Source organism: Protopterus annectens, chromosome 7.part0, assembly GCF_019279795.1.
Source record: "Protopterus annectens isolate FY-2018-M chromosome 7.part0, PAN1.0, whole genome shotgun sequence".
NCBI classification, from domain to species: Eukaryota; Metazoa; Chordata; order Ceratodontiformes; family Protopteridae; genus Protopterus; species Protopterus annectens.
In genome coordinates this window covers 910,512,654-910,527,391 of record NC_056739.1, presented here as the reverse complement: position 1 = coordinate 910,527,391, position 14,738 = coordinate 910,512,654, and the positions used below count along the sequence as shown (strand labels likewise).

General features: G+C 43.6%; 1 protein-coding gene across 1 annotated transcript in view; it reads right to left on the bottom strand.

The window, feature by feature from the left end:
- Positions 1–14,738, bottom strand: part of TMEM266 (transmembrane protein 266) — a 795,902-nt gene that overhangs the window by 45,217 nt on the left and 735,947 nt on the right. The gene's annotated exons all lie outside the window — the stretch shown is intronic.

Below are 14,738 nucleotides of genomic sequence, written 5' to 3'. Positions count from 1 at the left end.
TAGTGAGGAACAGGTGGGGTTGTCAGGGGCAGAAGCTGTGCCATCAGTTAACATCCCACTGTTATCCACCCCATCCCCGCACACAGTCACATTACCTATACATACCCCATCACCATTGGCCATAGATGAGGGACAGTTGGCGAGTGGTGGCATGGGACAGGGCAGTGTGGTGATTATGGGAAGTTTGTCTGGACACAGCAGCCATAGCCAGATGACTGGTGAGGTACCACACAGGCAAGATGTACAGGGGTGCTCGTACGAGGGCTGCTGGCCATCATGCCCCTGGCAGAAGTACCACAGCAGGTGTCACCAGATGCATGTTTTGGGCCATCATGGAGGCACAGGCATGTATGGAACGTTATACCAGACAGAGTCTCAGGCTCCAGAGGGCTACTCATTCTGTTGTTATTGACAACATTTGTGATCTTGCCGGTGCCCACTGTTATTTTGCAGACCTCCTGGATAGATGGTTGGGTGAGATGGTGGGAATCCTTGACTGTGCAATGTCTGTGTTCGAGCATATGGTGGGAGTAGGGCGACAGCCATGTGGACGTAGGTCAGCAACACCAACAGGAGGAGGTCTACGTGGATGTGCAACAAGTCGCAGCTGCTCCCACAGTGGCAGTACCAGCGCAAGCACTGCAGAGGGGGTGCTGTCCACACCACAACATAGCAGGCCACATGCACGTGGCCCTGGCCAGTCCCAACAGGGACCCGGCTCCAGCGGACATTTGTCATCCTCAGGGGAGAGTGCCATATCTGGCCTTGTACCTGGTAGTGCCCATGAAAACCCTGACAGGCACAGTTCTCATGTCCATGGCTGGAGATGGTGACATGCACACCCTGCCATGTATGGTCTGCAGCTGTCCAAAATAAACCCTGTATAGGGCAGCCACATGGTAGAACTGTGTGCATGCATACACTCACACATCACCAACACAGCTAGGGAAACCCCATACCTACACACACCACATCTGCACAGCCCAATGAATAATGAAATCCCCTAACACACACACATGATGTCAATCAAACAGCTCAGCCTAGGTCTCTGGCAAACCCACAACACACCCTGTGCATATGATGATACCTGTGCCACATCCGTGTCATGCATAACTTTGATGTAGGGACAGGCTAATATGGTTTTGATGCACAGGGTGAATGTAGTGAGGTGTACCAATGTAATGCAGTGTACCATGTTTTCAGCAGGAATGTTTAAGACTTACATGTCAGGATGTGTAGGTGTCCAGCCATGATGAATTATAGCTGTTATTAACAATGACTGACTGTAGTCTGCATAATGTATTCAGTTTGTGTTGTAGGTGTCTATGTGTCAACAGGATGTTGCTCTGTTGTTGTTTCTTACAAGGGGTATGGCACTGTGGTGACACCTTGACTGTGCCATATCCTGGGTAAAGCCGAACACAAGTAACAGGTCTGTATAACAGTTTCTGCATGTATACAGGTGAGTGAATGGTGGCTGATGTCAGCAGCCCTTCTACAGTGGACAATGGTAAGTGTACTGGGTGGTACACACCACATGTTTGTGTATAACATGCACCCACAGAGGCTTTGGTGTTGATGCAATACACAGAGAATATTGTACACATGGATGTACTTACTTTTGCAGTGAACCCATTTTAGCCTATGTAATACCACCAAGACAAAATAGGCAAAACATCACGTCACTAAATAATCAGTCACTAGTTTAATGTCATTGACGATGGTACTGGTAGGGTATATGTCCCCTTCCCTAATGTAGTGCAATCCTGGAGTTGGTAAACATAGGTGTTCTGGTGTGCGTGGCACAGCCTTTCACTTTGGTGGGTGTGGGGTGGTGTAGAACTGCACATAGTGTGATTGACAACTACTTAACCTGTTAACATAAACTGTACAGTATTACAGCCAACTAAGCAGGGGGATACACACAACAATAATCTGAATGAGGGTGGCTGTGTCCACAACATCCACACCCAACTATATATACCAACTCCAGTATCGCTGTACAGCTATACATTGGTGAAGATGGCATTTACACATCTGCTACTAGATTTGATGGAATTAATGTCCACTAGAGGATACCTTTGAAATGTTAGCAATTGCCAGTCAGTTCTCGGACAGATGACCTTCTGGGACATGTATTTTCTGCAAACTGAAGTAGATACCTTCACATACACACACACTTACTTCGCAACACTGAGAGTAGAACCCCTACCTAGATATTTATTGCTACTAATGTGTTTGGCCTTAATAGCACACACCACACAGCTTTTAGGATGAGGTGTGTATCGAGTTTCTTGTTAAGTGAAGAACATCACCAGGCCTTGTACAGTATGGTAATGGGGGATGTACTGGTTGTTAATGAACAATACATAGTGTGACATACTGTCATATACACATTGTGAAACACATAACAGTCATAAACACATCTGAGAGACCTGGGTTTATCAGTGCTAACTACCTTGTCAGTGAGTCCATTCTGTTACAGATAATTTGCACATAGCACATGCATCATTGGGCAGGATAGTGTAATCAGTTACCTGTATGGTTGATGGTGACAGTGGTCCTCATACAGTGGACCTTAGGACATGTATGGGGGGACCATGGTGTAAAGACAGTATACCCAGCACCCACACCCCACATTGGATATTTTACTCACTGAAACCCTTGATAATACTTTGACATACCCACAATCACACATTGACCAGGACTGAAATACATCCCCTGGTCTATCTCATCAGTGCTACTAAAGGGATGTGCATCTATTGCACATGCCACAGGGATAGTAGGGTGATGGTTTGTCATGGCTTGTCTACTGTCAGCAACATCTGTATCCCTTATACTGTATGGCAAGGTGTATTGTATTTGGAAAATGTGGCCTCAGAATGCTGTATCCTACAAATATACACACTTACACACGTACACCCACTTGCCAGGACTCAGAGGGTAGCCCATGCCTATCTACCCATTTGTACAACAGTGTTGTGCTGGTACTGCAAGTTCCAGGTAGCCTTTAGGGTGAAGAGTGTAACACGGTACACTTAATGTCCATTACAGCAGCAACCATTTCTAATTATGGCAATGGGGGTGTAGTAGGTGAGAAAGCCCTCAGGGAATTATCAACTACAAGGTTACAGACACACAGACACTGTTATTCTCAGTAATGCACACTGTCACATTTGTCAGTACTGGGGTCCATATGTGCAGGCATTCCTATGTGTGTACCAGGATACTGTACATGGAGATATGAGAAGAGTAGGGAATGTGGGTACAGTGGTATCATGCCACCTGATGTTTGTCAGCAGGCCATCTATCAACTGATGCCATGTGAGTGATCCTCAGGGTGTGAGTTAAATGTGACATCCAATCATCTGGTTGCCTCTTGTAGAGGGCCAGTGAGGTGCTACAGTTGACATGTATGCAACATATTTGACATAACATGGCCAGTGTCTGTGTTGTAGACCTGTACCCAAGCATGTTCTGTTGACTGTGGTAGTGTAGTTGAGGTATCCATGGCATGTGGTGCATACAGGGTGAGGTTTCCTAGCTGTGGCATGCATAACACAGCTGGGCAGACATGACAGTGTCAATCAAGCACAGATTGCCTGTAAGCAGTCAAGATGGATACCTGACATCTGCACATCTGTTCAGAGGACAGACAGACATCAGCTAGCAAGCAGGTTATGCATTAGGATGAATGTTTGGACAGACAGATGTCTGACACTTATAGTTATGCCATTACTACGTCAGCAGCCCTAAATTACATGTCCTATACACATAGTAGTCTACAGTTAATATCCACATATCAAATCAATATCTAGTAGCAAATACTTAATAACACACAGCTCACATACCAAGAACATGATAGTCAGTACTCAGAGTCCATCTTTGCATGCAGGGGTGTTTGGTTCCAGTACTACAATCTGCAATCTACTCTTACTTGGGAATGCACTGTTAACAGTAGTAACGTAATGATACACTACACGCCAGTGTGACTGCATATAACCTGGGATACTACCCATGTATGAAACACATTCAAATGGAAAAGATTGTTGTACAAGCCATATATACACAGTTGTCCCAGACAGTAGACTCACACCCCTTACTACTGTAATGACAGCAAATAGAAGCATGATATATACATGGAATTAAATACACTTATTAAAGATGCCATTACCCTACTATTTCATCAGACTGGAATGTGATCCCTGGTTACCAGGGCTAAGCCATGCTTAGCAGGTTTCAGCATTGCTTAAATGTAAATGCTAAGCAGATTTGCGCAGTAGTAAGTGATGCTTACATGGTGTAAGTGCCTTTTCATTTAACCAGATGTTAGCAGCGCTTACCGTCAGGCAAACCCGCGCAAACCCACTTAAAGCTGCTTAAAACCGCCATAACCACTCTGTATCCAACAGTCCTTGTTCTGCCTAGCAACAAAATAAACAGCCCTTGCAGGTCTTGAACCCAGGACTCTGTACACTATAGTCACAGCAGTTAACCACTATGCCATCACAGCTGTCAAGATGTTTGTTGTTTTTTCCAATATATCTGTCAGTACACATACTAAATAGTAGTGAACAACTGCTTTGACTTCTACAATTGTGTAGTACTTGTTAATGAAAATAGTGTTGAATCAATATGTTGTTATATCTATATAAATGCATAGATACATATGGTGGGATATGTCTGGAAAGGTATATGCAACACTCATGTTTACACAACAAGGATATGGATATATCTATACATATGTAGATATATGTATGCATATACATACACTGTATTTATACACATCCGTATATTGCTTTATATATATATATATATATATATATATATATATATATGTGTGTGTGTGTGTGTGTGTGTGTGTGTGTATCTCTCTCTCTCTCTCTCTATATATATATATATATATATATATATATACATACATATATATCTGTATAACCTATGTCCATAACATGTAGTGGAGTCATACCTCAGCACCAATAGTCACAATATCTTAGTGCAAGGGGATGTCATGTAAGTATTGTAGATATAAATGTAGAATGTTGCTACAGTAACAGGGGTTGTCTTAACAGAAATGTGTGGGAAGTCACATCTGATACTGACATGTATGCCATCAATTACTGCCAAACATCATAAGATCATCATAGTGCAGTACCACACAAATCACAGTAATGATCCTGTGGAATACAGCAGAGGTATGACCAATAAATGTGGACAGTCTGACACATTCTGGTCAGTCCAGAGGTATACACAGAACTCCTTAGTGCAAGGACCAAGCCTGACAAAGTGGATGTTTACAGCCATGTAAATGAGGATATGAAAATACTGGAATAGATATGCTCACACAGTTTATGCATTCACACACTCCTGTCTGTCCTGACACATATTAACCGGAGAAGCGGAGGTCACAAGCCCACACACTACCCACTAGTTAGTGATATACATCTGTACAGCATCCCACTACTTTGTCATAAATACACAACAGTTATGGTGGCCCAGCAACAGTACATCTGAAAAATATCTGGACATAACATCACACTAGGTAAATACACTGAGATGCTAGGCATGTCACAAAGCACTCTACAAACTACAGGCAGACTGCCACAACACTGTCCTACTTTTCTTATGGGGGAATACACATGTACTTGCAAATATAGCAGGCACTACAGGCCTGTAAAAGCATGGAGTAACAGATGAAGTGTAAAACTGCATACCCACAACCAATCTGAACACAACCACAGCCACGTATGGTAAGCCTAATTAATATTACAGTATATGGACTGTGTGAACAACTCCATCCTCATATGTGCCACTCACACACACTAACCCTACATATTATGGGCCAATACACAGTGTAGTCTGATGCCTGACTGTGGTATGGGACATGTCGGTCTGGCCCTACAAACGTACACCAATAGGATCCAAGTAAAACAAAAATAGAGTAATAATTAATAGTAATAATAATTAATAAGTAATAGTAATAAAGATTATTACTCTATTTTTGTTTTACTTGGATCACTTTTCTGTGTATTTAATAAATGATTTTTGACTGGAAACAGACTGCCTGCCTGCCTTGCTTGGATTACTTTTGAATACTTAGTAATGCTGTACAATTATATATATTTTTTATTATTATTTTTTGTTTTGTTTTGTTTTGACGAGTTTACGTTTGCTACTTCTACTGCTATTGCCTGATCTGTTTAATATACAATGATTAACTAGAGATATATGGACTGAAAATCTTCCACATAGAGAAGTTTCTTACAATGTTTTGTTTTTGGACCCACTACACTTCATAAGTTCATAGGTTCATAGATTAGTACTAGGATAACTGCCCTTGTGAACCATTTTAAGCCTAGCCAATTACGCCATGTGAGAATCAAACCTTGTATCTTATGTCTGTAAGGCAAACACCTTAACCATTATGCCAACCTCCCACCCACTTGTTTAGTGGGTTGTTTTTGAGACTTCAGGGATACCACAGAGATTACTTGTTTTTTGTAAATAATGATGTACGGAACATGTGCACCTCTTACTGCATGACATATGTACAAAGGCTGACAAACTTGAGGTTGGAGGCACAAACACAGGACCAATATTGACATGGTGCTGTGATAAACTCATACATTTACTGGTGTAACAGGGTTTGTTGTGACATATGTCTTCTGAGGGATATGAAGTCAGTAACTCACATGGATGTCACCATGTACTGACTGCAATCATCAGCGTATGCTACTGCATTTCTAAAGATAGGAAATGTGTGAGTAACACAACACATGTAAGACTCCAAACTCTGGCCAGTCTGCAGATAGACCTACAGGTGAGAGTTTCCTCAACCACATAACACTGTCATGCCAGATTTTAAATCATGTAGAACAGCCATATCCAAACAAACTCTGTTAAACCAACATTACTTCAAATGTAGAAGAGCAATACTTACATTCTGTCCCCATGTCTGGAACATCCCCCTCCTGTTTGTTGGCCTGTCTCCACAGTGTATGTTGTAAGAGGTTTTTCCAACTACCCTCTGTGGTGCTGTTTGTCAAACACCCACATGAAGTCCTGCTCACAGTGAAGGAAAAGGGCCAACACCCACATGAACAGCTTAGTTATAGGAGTGTGTTTCCATGTAATTGGCTATAGGAATGATAACAGAGCTATTCCACATGGAATTAGCAAGTGGGGGACTGCAATTTGTGCACAGGCCATCAGCTGATCATGAGCATCACTTACAAAACTTAAGCTGCTGCCTAAGCAAAGCAGATGTACTTTTCCACATCTACCAGAGAGGGAGTGAGAGAGAGAGAGACAGAGACAAAGTAAGAAAGGAAGGGAGTAGGACAGTAAGAGCCAAGCATGTTAGTGTATGATCCATGGGTGGACAGTGGTATCTGGGCATTATGACGGTTGCCTGTATTGTGTACTAATCCATACTGTCACATGGGAATTGCACATGGCTGTACACATTTATGGCTGAGGATTGTCTACAACAATCTTTACAGTGTTTGGAAAATATTGGTCTTGTAATGTGGAAAATGGGACATGTAGCGCCTCAATATAACGATGTAGCAAAACCCACACTGCAATGGATCCTGTCATTATACAATCACCCCAACACCCACTAATGACATACACCCAAACACACACTTACCAGTACTGAGTTCCAAACCCCTACCTGACTATGTATTGATATTACATTGTCATGCAGTTATTGCACGTGCCACAGAGCTTACATGTTAGAGAGCTGTCCAAAGGTATCTTTGAAGGCGAGTGACATCAGCAACAGTAATAAAGGAGGGATAAGGGAAGTGTGGTATATGTGACTGTCCACAAAAGCAGGTGTCAAGGAAGACACACCCACACTCTTTCAGGGAATCGCACACATTATCACAGTTGGCAGGGTCAGGATTAGAACTCCTACATAATTAGTTTTCTATACTACAGTATTACAGTTATGACATGTACCACAGAGCTTATCTGGCTGATATATGGCCAAAGGGTTATTTCAATGTGACTGACATCAGCAGGAGTGCTACAGTAGGGCAATGGGAGGTGTAGTGAGTGTGAATGGCTTCAAAATCATTAACCTCCACACACACACACACAAACACACACACTCGCACTCACACACACACACACACACACACACACACACACACACACACACACACACACACACACACACACACACACACACACACACACATACACACACACACACATACACACACACACACACAAACACACACACACACACTTGCCAGTACTGAGATGCATGGGTTCATTGCTTCACAGGTGTGTAGTAGGTGACTGTGCCTGAAGGCTGTACAAGGCTAGGCAAAAGGAATACTTTGGCATCAGGCCACATAACAATGGCTCAGGGGTGTAGTCCCTGGATTGGTTCCCACAGGTGGTTATTGTATTCACCATCCACTCATTTGGGTTACTATTGTGGGTGGCCAGTGCTGTGCAATGCTTGCCATGTATGTGATCTATATTCCATAACATGGACAGTGTCTGGGTTGTGCACATGTTCCACATGCATGTTCTATGGCATGTGGAAGTGTACTTGAGGTCTCTGAGGCATGTTGTGTGGACAGACTGTTATCTTCTGATGTGGCATTCCTGATCTCATTTGGTGAGACCTAGCTATGGAACTGAGGTCGTGCTTGCACCTACATTGGCAGCATGTAACAGGTATTCAGTTGAGTTAGTGGCATATGTCCATGCAGGGCATGTGTATAAGGTCTGGTATTCTTTTTGTGGGTTACATTTGCAGAATGTACAGTTCTTGCAGGCGACCAGTGGGAAACATAGTAAAAGGACCACTGTAAGCATTTATTTGCCTACTGTAGGGATGGAACAGGGTGCCATGTCCTTTTACTTGCTGGATAGCACACACTCAAGTCAGGAGATGTAACACATCACAGTACTTTCTGCTGTCATTGGCACTGTTGCAGTCAACAGGCATGTAGTGCGCTGCAATCACACCATGGGTCTGTGACGCAATATGCAGGGAACTACCAATATAGTGGTTGTTGCCTAGCCAAGTGTGTTTGTGTATGAGGCGTGGGTGGAGAATGTTCTCCGAGTAATACAAGGGTTACCTATATTGTTAATCAATCCATAATGTCACATGTAGGGCTATGGATTGTCTACACCAGCCTCTCTGGTGTTTGACGTCTGTTGTCCTTGTAAGGTGGACATTGCAACATATACTAGACTCTCAACATAATAATTTAGCAAAACCCACCCCACAATGCATCGTGTTGTTACACAACCTCCGCACAGGATACTGATGACAGAGACACACACATACTTGCCAGTACTGAGATTCAAACCCCTACCTACCTATGTATTGCTACTACAGTGTACTGCATTTATTGCACGTGCCACAGAGCTTTGGGGATGGATGTTGTTCCAAGGTAATTCTACAGTGAGGAACATCACCAGCCCTTATAAATACTGGCATTGGGTGATGTAGTAGGTGAGAGATCTCAAAAATAATTTCACCCTACACACATTTATATTTGCCAGGGGTGAGGTTCATACCTCTACCTAACAATCTTTATGGACCATTAGGTTACACATTTACCACATGCACCACTGACCTCACATTAGTTTGGGTTGGCAACAGGTACTTCTCAGGTGGATGATCTGCAGGACTGCTAAAGTCAGGCTCTCAGATATTTACTGGGTGTAAATGGGGCCAAAATGTTTGAGGTACACACAAACACTTGCCACAGATGAGATTCAAACCCATACCCATGTAGTTACTGCTACTACATTGATCCACATTTATGAAATGTGCCACAGAGCTTACAGGGTTGAGCCTTGTCCAAAGAGGTATTTCAAGGTGACTGACATCAACAGGCTTGCTAAAGTAGAGCAATGGGAGGTGCAGTGACTGTGAATGCCTCATAATCATTGATCTCTACACACACACACACAGTTTCACAGTTGCCATGTCTGGGATTAGAACTCTTATCTAACTAGTATGTCACACTATAGCATTATGCAGCTATTGCATGTGCCACGGAGCTTACAGAGCTGAACCTTGTCCAAAGAGGTATTTCAAGGGGACTGACATCAGCAGGCTTGCTAAAGTAGGGAAATGGGAGGTGTAGTGACTGTGAATGGCCTCAAAATCATTGAACCCTACACACACACACACACACACACACACACACACACACACACACACACACACACACACACACAGTTTCACAGTTGCCATGTCTGGGATTAGAACTCCTATCTAACTAGTATGTCACACTATAGCATTATGCAGTTATTGAATGGGCCATGGAGCTTACAAGACTGAACCTTATCCAAGGAGGTAGTTCAAGGTGGCTGACATCAGCAGACTTGCTAAAGTAGGGCAATGGGAGGTGTAGTGACTGTGAATGGCCTCAAAATCATTGATCCCTACACAACAGTTTCACAGTTGCCATGTATGCGATTAAAACTCCTACCTAATTAGTATGTTACACTATAGCATTAAGCAGTTACTGCATGGGCCATGGAGCTTTTAGGGTTGGACCTTGTCCAAAGGGGTATTTCAAGGTGACTGACATCAGCAGGCTTGCTAAAGTTGGGCAATGAGAGGTGTAGTGACTGTGAATGGCCTCACAATTGTTGATCCCTACACACACAGACTTACAGTTTCACAGTTGCCATGTCTGGGATTAGATACCTAACTAGTATGTTATACTATAGCATTGCGTAGTTACTGTGTGTGCCACAGAGCGTATAGGGTTGAACCTTGTCCAAAGGGGTATTTCAAGGTGACTGACATCAGCAGGCTTGCTAAAGTAGGTCAATGGGAGGTGAATGGCCTTAAAATCATTGATCCCTACATACACACCCACACCCACCCACACATACAGTTTCACAGTTGCCATGTCTGAGATTAGAACTCCTACCTAACTAGTATGTTATACAATAGCATTACACAGTTACTGCATATGCCACAAAGCCTATAGGGTTGAACTCTGTCCAAAGGGGTATTTCAAGGTGACTTGACATCAGCAGGCTTGCTAAAGTAGGGCAATGAGAAGTGCAGTGTGTGTGAATGAGCCATCAACCATTCCTCTGGAAACACACACACAACACTCAGTCACACACAATTTACATTTGACAGGATTGGGTATATAAATGCTAGATGGCTACTGATTTGTACTGCCATGTTACACAGTTATCACAAGCACCACAGACACTATAGTGCTGAGGGCTAACAGAAGCAATTGTCTACAGTGATAGACCGGCACATCTGTCACTCTCTTCCCCACATCTCTGTTTGTGTATGTTTGACCTATTATAGTGTGTTGTCCTTGGATATATGTGTGTATTCCTATCCGATGTATGTGCAAAGCATGAATGGTGTGCAATATGGTGTGTGTGCACAGAAATCTGCAGCTGTCAGATATGTATAGTCCACTGTTGTCAGACATGGGCTTCATTTCTCTAAGTGTAGGAGCAAGCCCAGTATGATCTTCTGTATTTTGTTCACAGTCATGTGCTTTGTTTCTCTAAGTGTGGAAGCATGCCCAGTATGATCTTCTGTATTGAGTGTGAGAATCCATTCCAGGTAGGTTGTAATCCAGTGCAGGATTCTGTGTTCCACACCTACAGCTAACAACCTGTTTCTGCTGGATATCTGTAGATAGGTTGACAATATGGAGTCACAATGAACAAAAGATAGTGGGATAATGTAACTACTGTGTCTGTGCTGCTTGTGTTACATGGTTTTAGTGTTAGCAGAGATATTCACACATATATACTGTTTTAAACTGTGATGTATTATGTCATCAACTACTGACAGACATACTTATTTGCTCGCAGTAATTTCCTGGGGAATACAAGATGAATGAAGCTGTGTCCAGTATTGTGGTCTGCAGCCTACATATTCTTGCACACTCATGCCATTATGGAGGGGGAGCTGCAGGCACTTGCTGATGGGTCTGTGTAAATATGGGAGGGTGCCTAATGGTTAAAGTGTTTGCCTTACAAACACAAGGTACAGGGTTTGAGTCTCACAAGGGATAATTGGCTAGGCTTACAATGGCTCACAAAGGCAGTTAGCCTAGTACTACCCTATGAACCTATGAACCTATTGCAGCACCTTGGTACTGTGGTGGCTGAGGATCCCCTGCTTGTACATCTATTGACGTAACAGAATGGCCATATCCTGCTGTGGCCATACCTCTCAGCTGTACAGATTCACCCAAGTTACCCAGAAGTAGGGCTCATATATCTGGTCAATTCCCCTTCACATTATGGTTTACAAGCAGGTTTGTCGCCACCCATTACTGGGTTTTCAGGCAGGGGTAGTATGGGCACACATCAGAGTTTCAGACTGCACACACTCCATGGCATCCATGCTTCCCTGTTATTCTATCCTCTGCCTAACATTATGCAAGCAATATCTGGGACATATCCCTATAGCTGTCCCTTCATCCCAACGGTATTTAGGGGTTGGTCCACAGTTCATGCAGTAGGACATGGTGGGCATGCTACTGGGATTTGTCAACATGGCCTTGCATTTGTGTTCTGTGGACTGTGTTATGTTGTTGGTTGGCACCCCATGAGATAACATACATTGGCAGTACGGGTGAGGCACAGGCCTTTGACTGAGGACTGTAGGGCATTTGATAGTGATGCAGGCCATCTGTAGCAGGCCAATGGATTCTGTCACTCCTACAGTCCTAGGCTGCAAGCCACTGGATTCCCCTGGGGTGACAGGGTTAGTGTGCAAGGTGTTAATAGCAATAGTTCCTGTCCATATTAATCCATTGTTCTGGATGCAGATAGGGTGCTGCTTACAGCTAGGGACACACCTGCATGGGACACCTCTTCAGCATGCTGCATTCTGTGGGTATTCCCATACAGAAGTGGGGGTCATACTGTACTCCTTCCCAACAGCAGGGATATGACCTGTGATAAAACTGTGTCTGATGGTGGGGTGAGCTGACTGCATGTGTGATATGGAAGCTTCTTGCAGCTGACTCAAAGATATACCTGGGACATTCCCCTTATGCTGCCTTGTGCGGGGACATCAGGAGTCTCTCATTACTTTTTAACTGTGCCTTTTGTGGTCTGCCAGTAATTGGCCAGACTACATCAGTATTCCATATTACACAGACAACTAATATGCTGCTAACCTGTATGTACAATTCCAAAGGTGTGTGCAGTTGAAGTTAAATTTTATGTACTCTGTCTGGGGTACTTCCACCTGTGTACTGTGTGTATGCCTGGGCCCACATTCATGGCATGTCCATCTTTAAGATGGTAACAGATATTACATCCAAACAATGAGTATGGATGACTGCTGAATTGGGTCTTGCTGGGATGCATTGTGGTTGGCACTACAATTATCAAAACATGGCCCTGTCATCAACAGTACTGGCCATAGGCCACCGGGACACAACCCTCCATGCCTACATACTGACCACTTCCACACAGTATACAAAACACAACAACCTAACACACAGAGCCCTGCATATTGTACACATGCAACAATCTATTCTGCCAGCTCAGGTAATCTGTGCTCCACTGTTATTGAACCTACACATACATGTTACTGCATTTCTACATAGGTTTGTGTGGGGGCACACCTGACAACTGTAAACATTTGCTATGACTGTACTGGTATTGGTTTCCATTTCATTTTGTATTCTGACCTATCATGCAGACTTGAGTACAGATCTTAGGTTTTATTGATCTACATTTCAGTTTCAGACATCTTACCCTTCAGAACTAACATCCAACTGCCTGACTTGTTGTAGTCTGCCTGTATAGGTCTGGAGGGGAGCTGTTCTCCATTGCTGTCAATTGGAGGCTTTCGCACATCCTTTCTTTGTGGTCATCTATAACTATCCTGCTGGCTGAGACTGTTGTTGTGTATGTGAGCCTCACTGACATGCATGTGTGTGTCCTATGGACAGACATTTGGGCCACCACATTTACTGCAGTGGGATTTGTCACCTTGTGTAGTACTGCCTACTTTGTTGACACCAGTATGTGTTATGGATTTCATGCTGCCCATATAGGTGCCCACTATCTGCTGCCATCCCATTCAGCCACCCGGTTACCTTGCATGCTCACATCCATACCATAGATACAATTAGCAGTACATACTACTCCATTCAGCAATCGATAGGAAGAGTGAGTTACTTGTGGATATGCCAGTATTGAGGATGGTGCTGGAGGGCTGACTATGTCGGATGCACATAGTACACTTCCTATACATGGTAAAGCACAGGTAGTGTCATGTTTGGCATCCCTTTTACTGTATGTGTGAGTCAGAGAGAGGTGTCATTCCCTGGATTCCTACCATGTCAGTGTATGTACTATGCGTTTACTCTTTGCCAAAGCCTGGGCATACTGGGCATGCCTCCATCTGCCTACAGGGGCAGGCTCAGGTTGTTCCTCCTCTGAGTCACTCTGTGCCTGTGCTGGCCTTGGCAATGGTGGGGGGCTGTGTGGCCCTGCCCATTGCTGTTACTGCTGCAGTTGTTTCCTTAGGATCATATTGTGTAACATAGCACATACAATGAAAATTTGTGTACATGTAGCTGGAGAGTACTGCAAGGCTCCACCGGATATGTCCAGGCACTGGAGCCATGACTTGAGCATCCCAAACACATGCTCTTTTATGATTCTGGTTTGTGCATGTAGCTCATTATGGAGTTCTTGTTCGGATGTGTGTGCATTTCTGATGGGTGTCATCAACCACA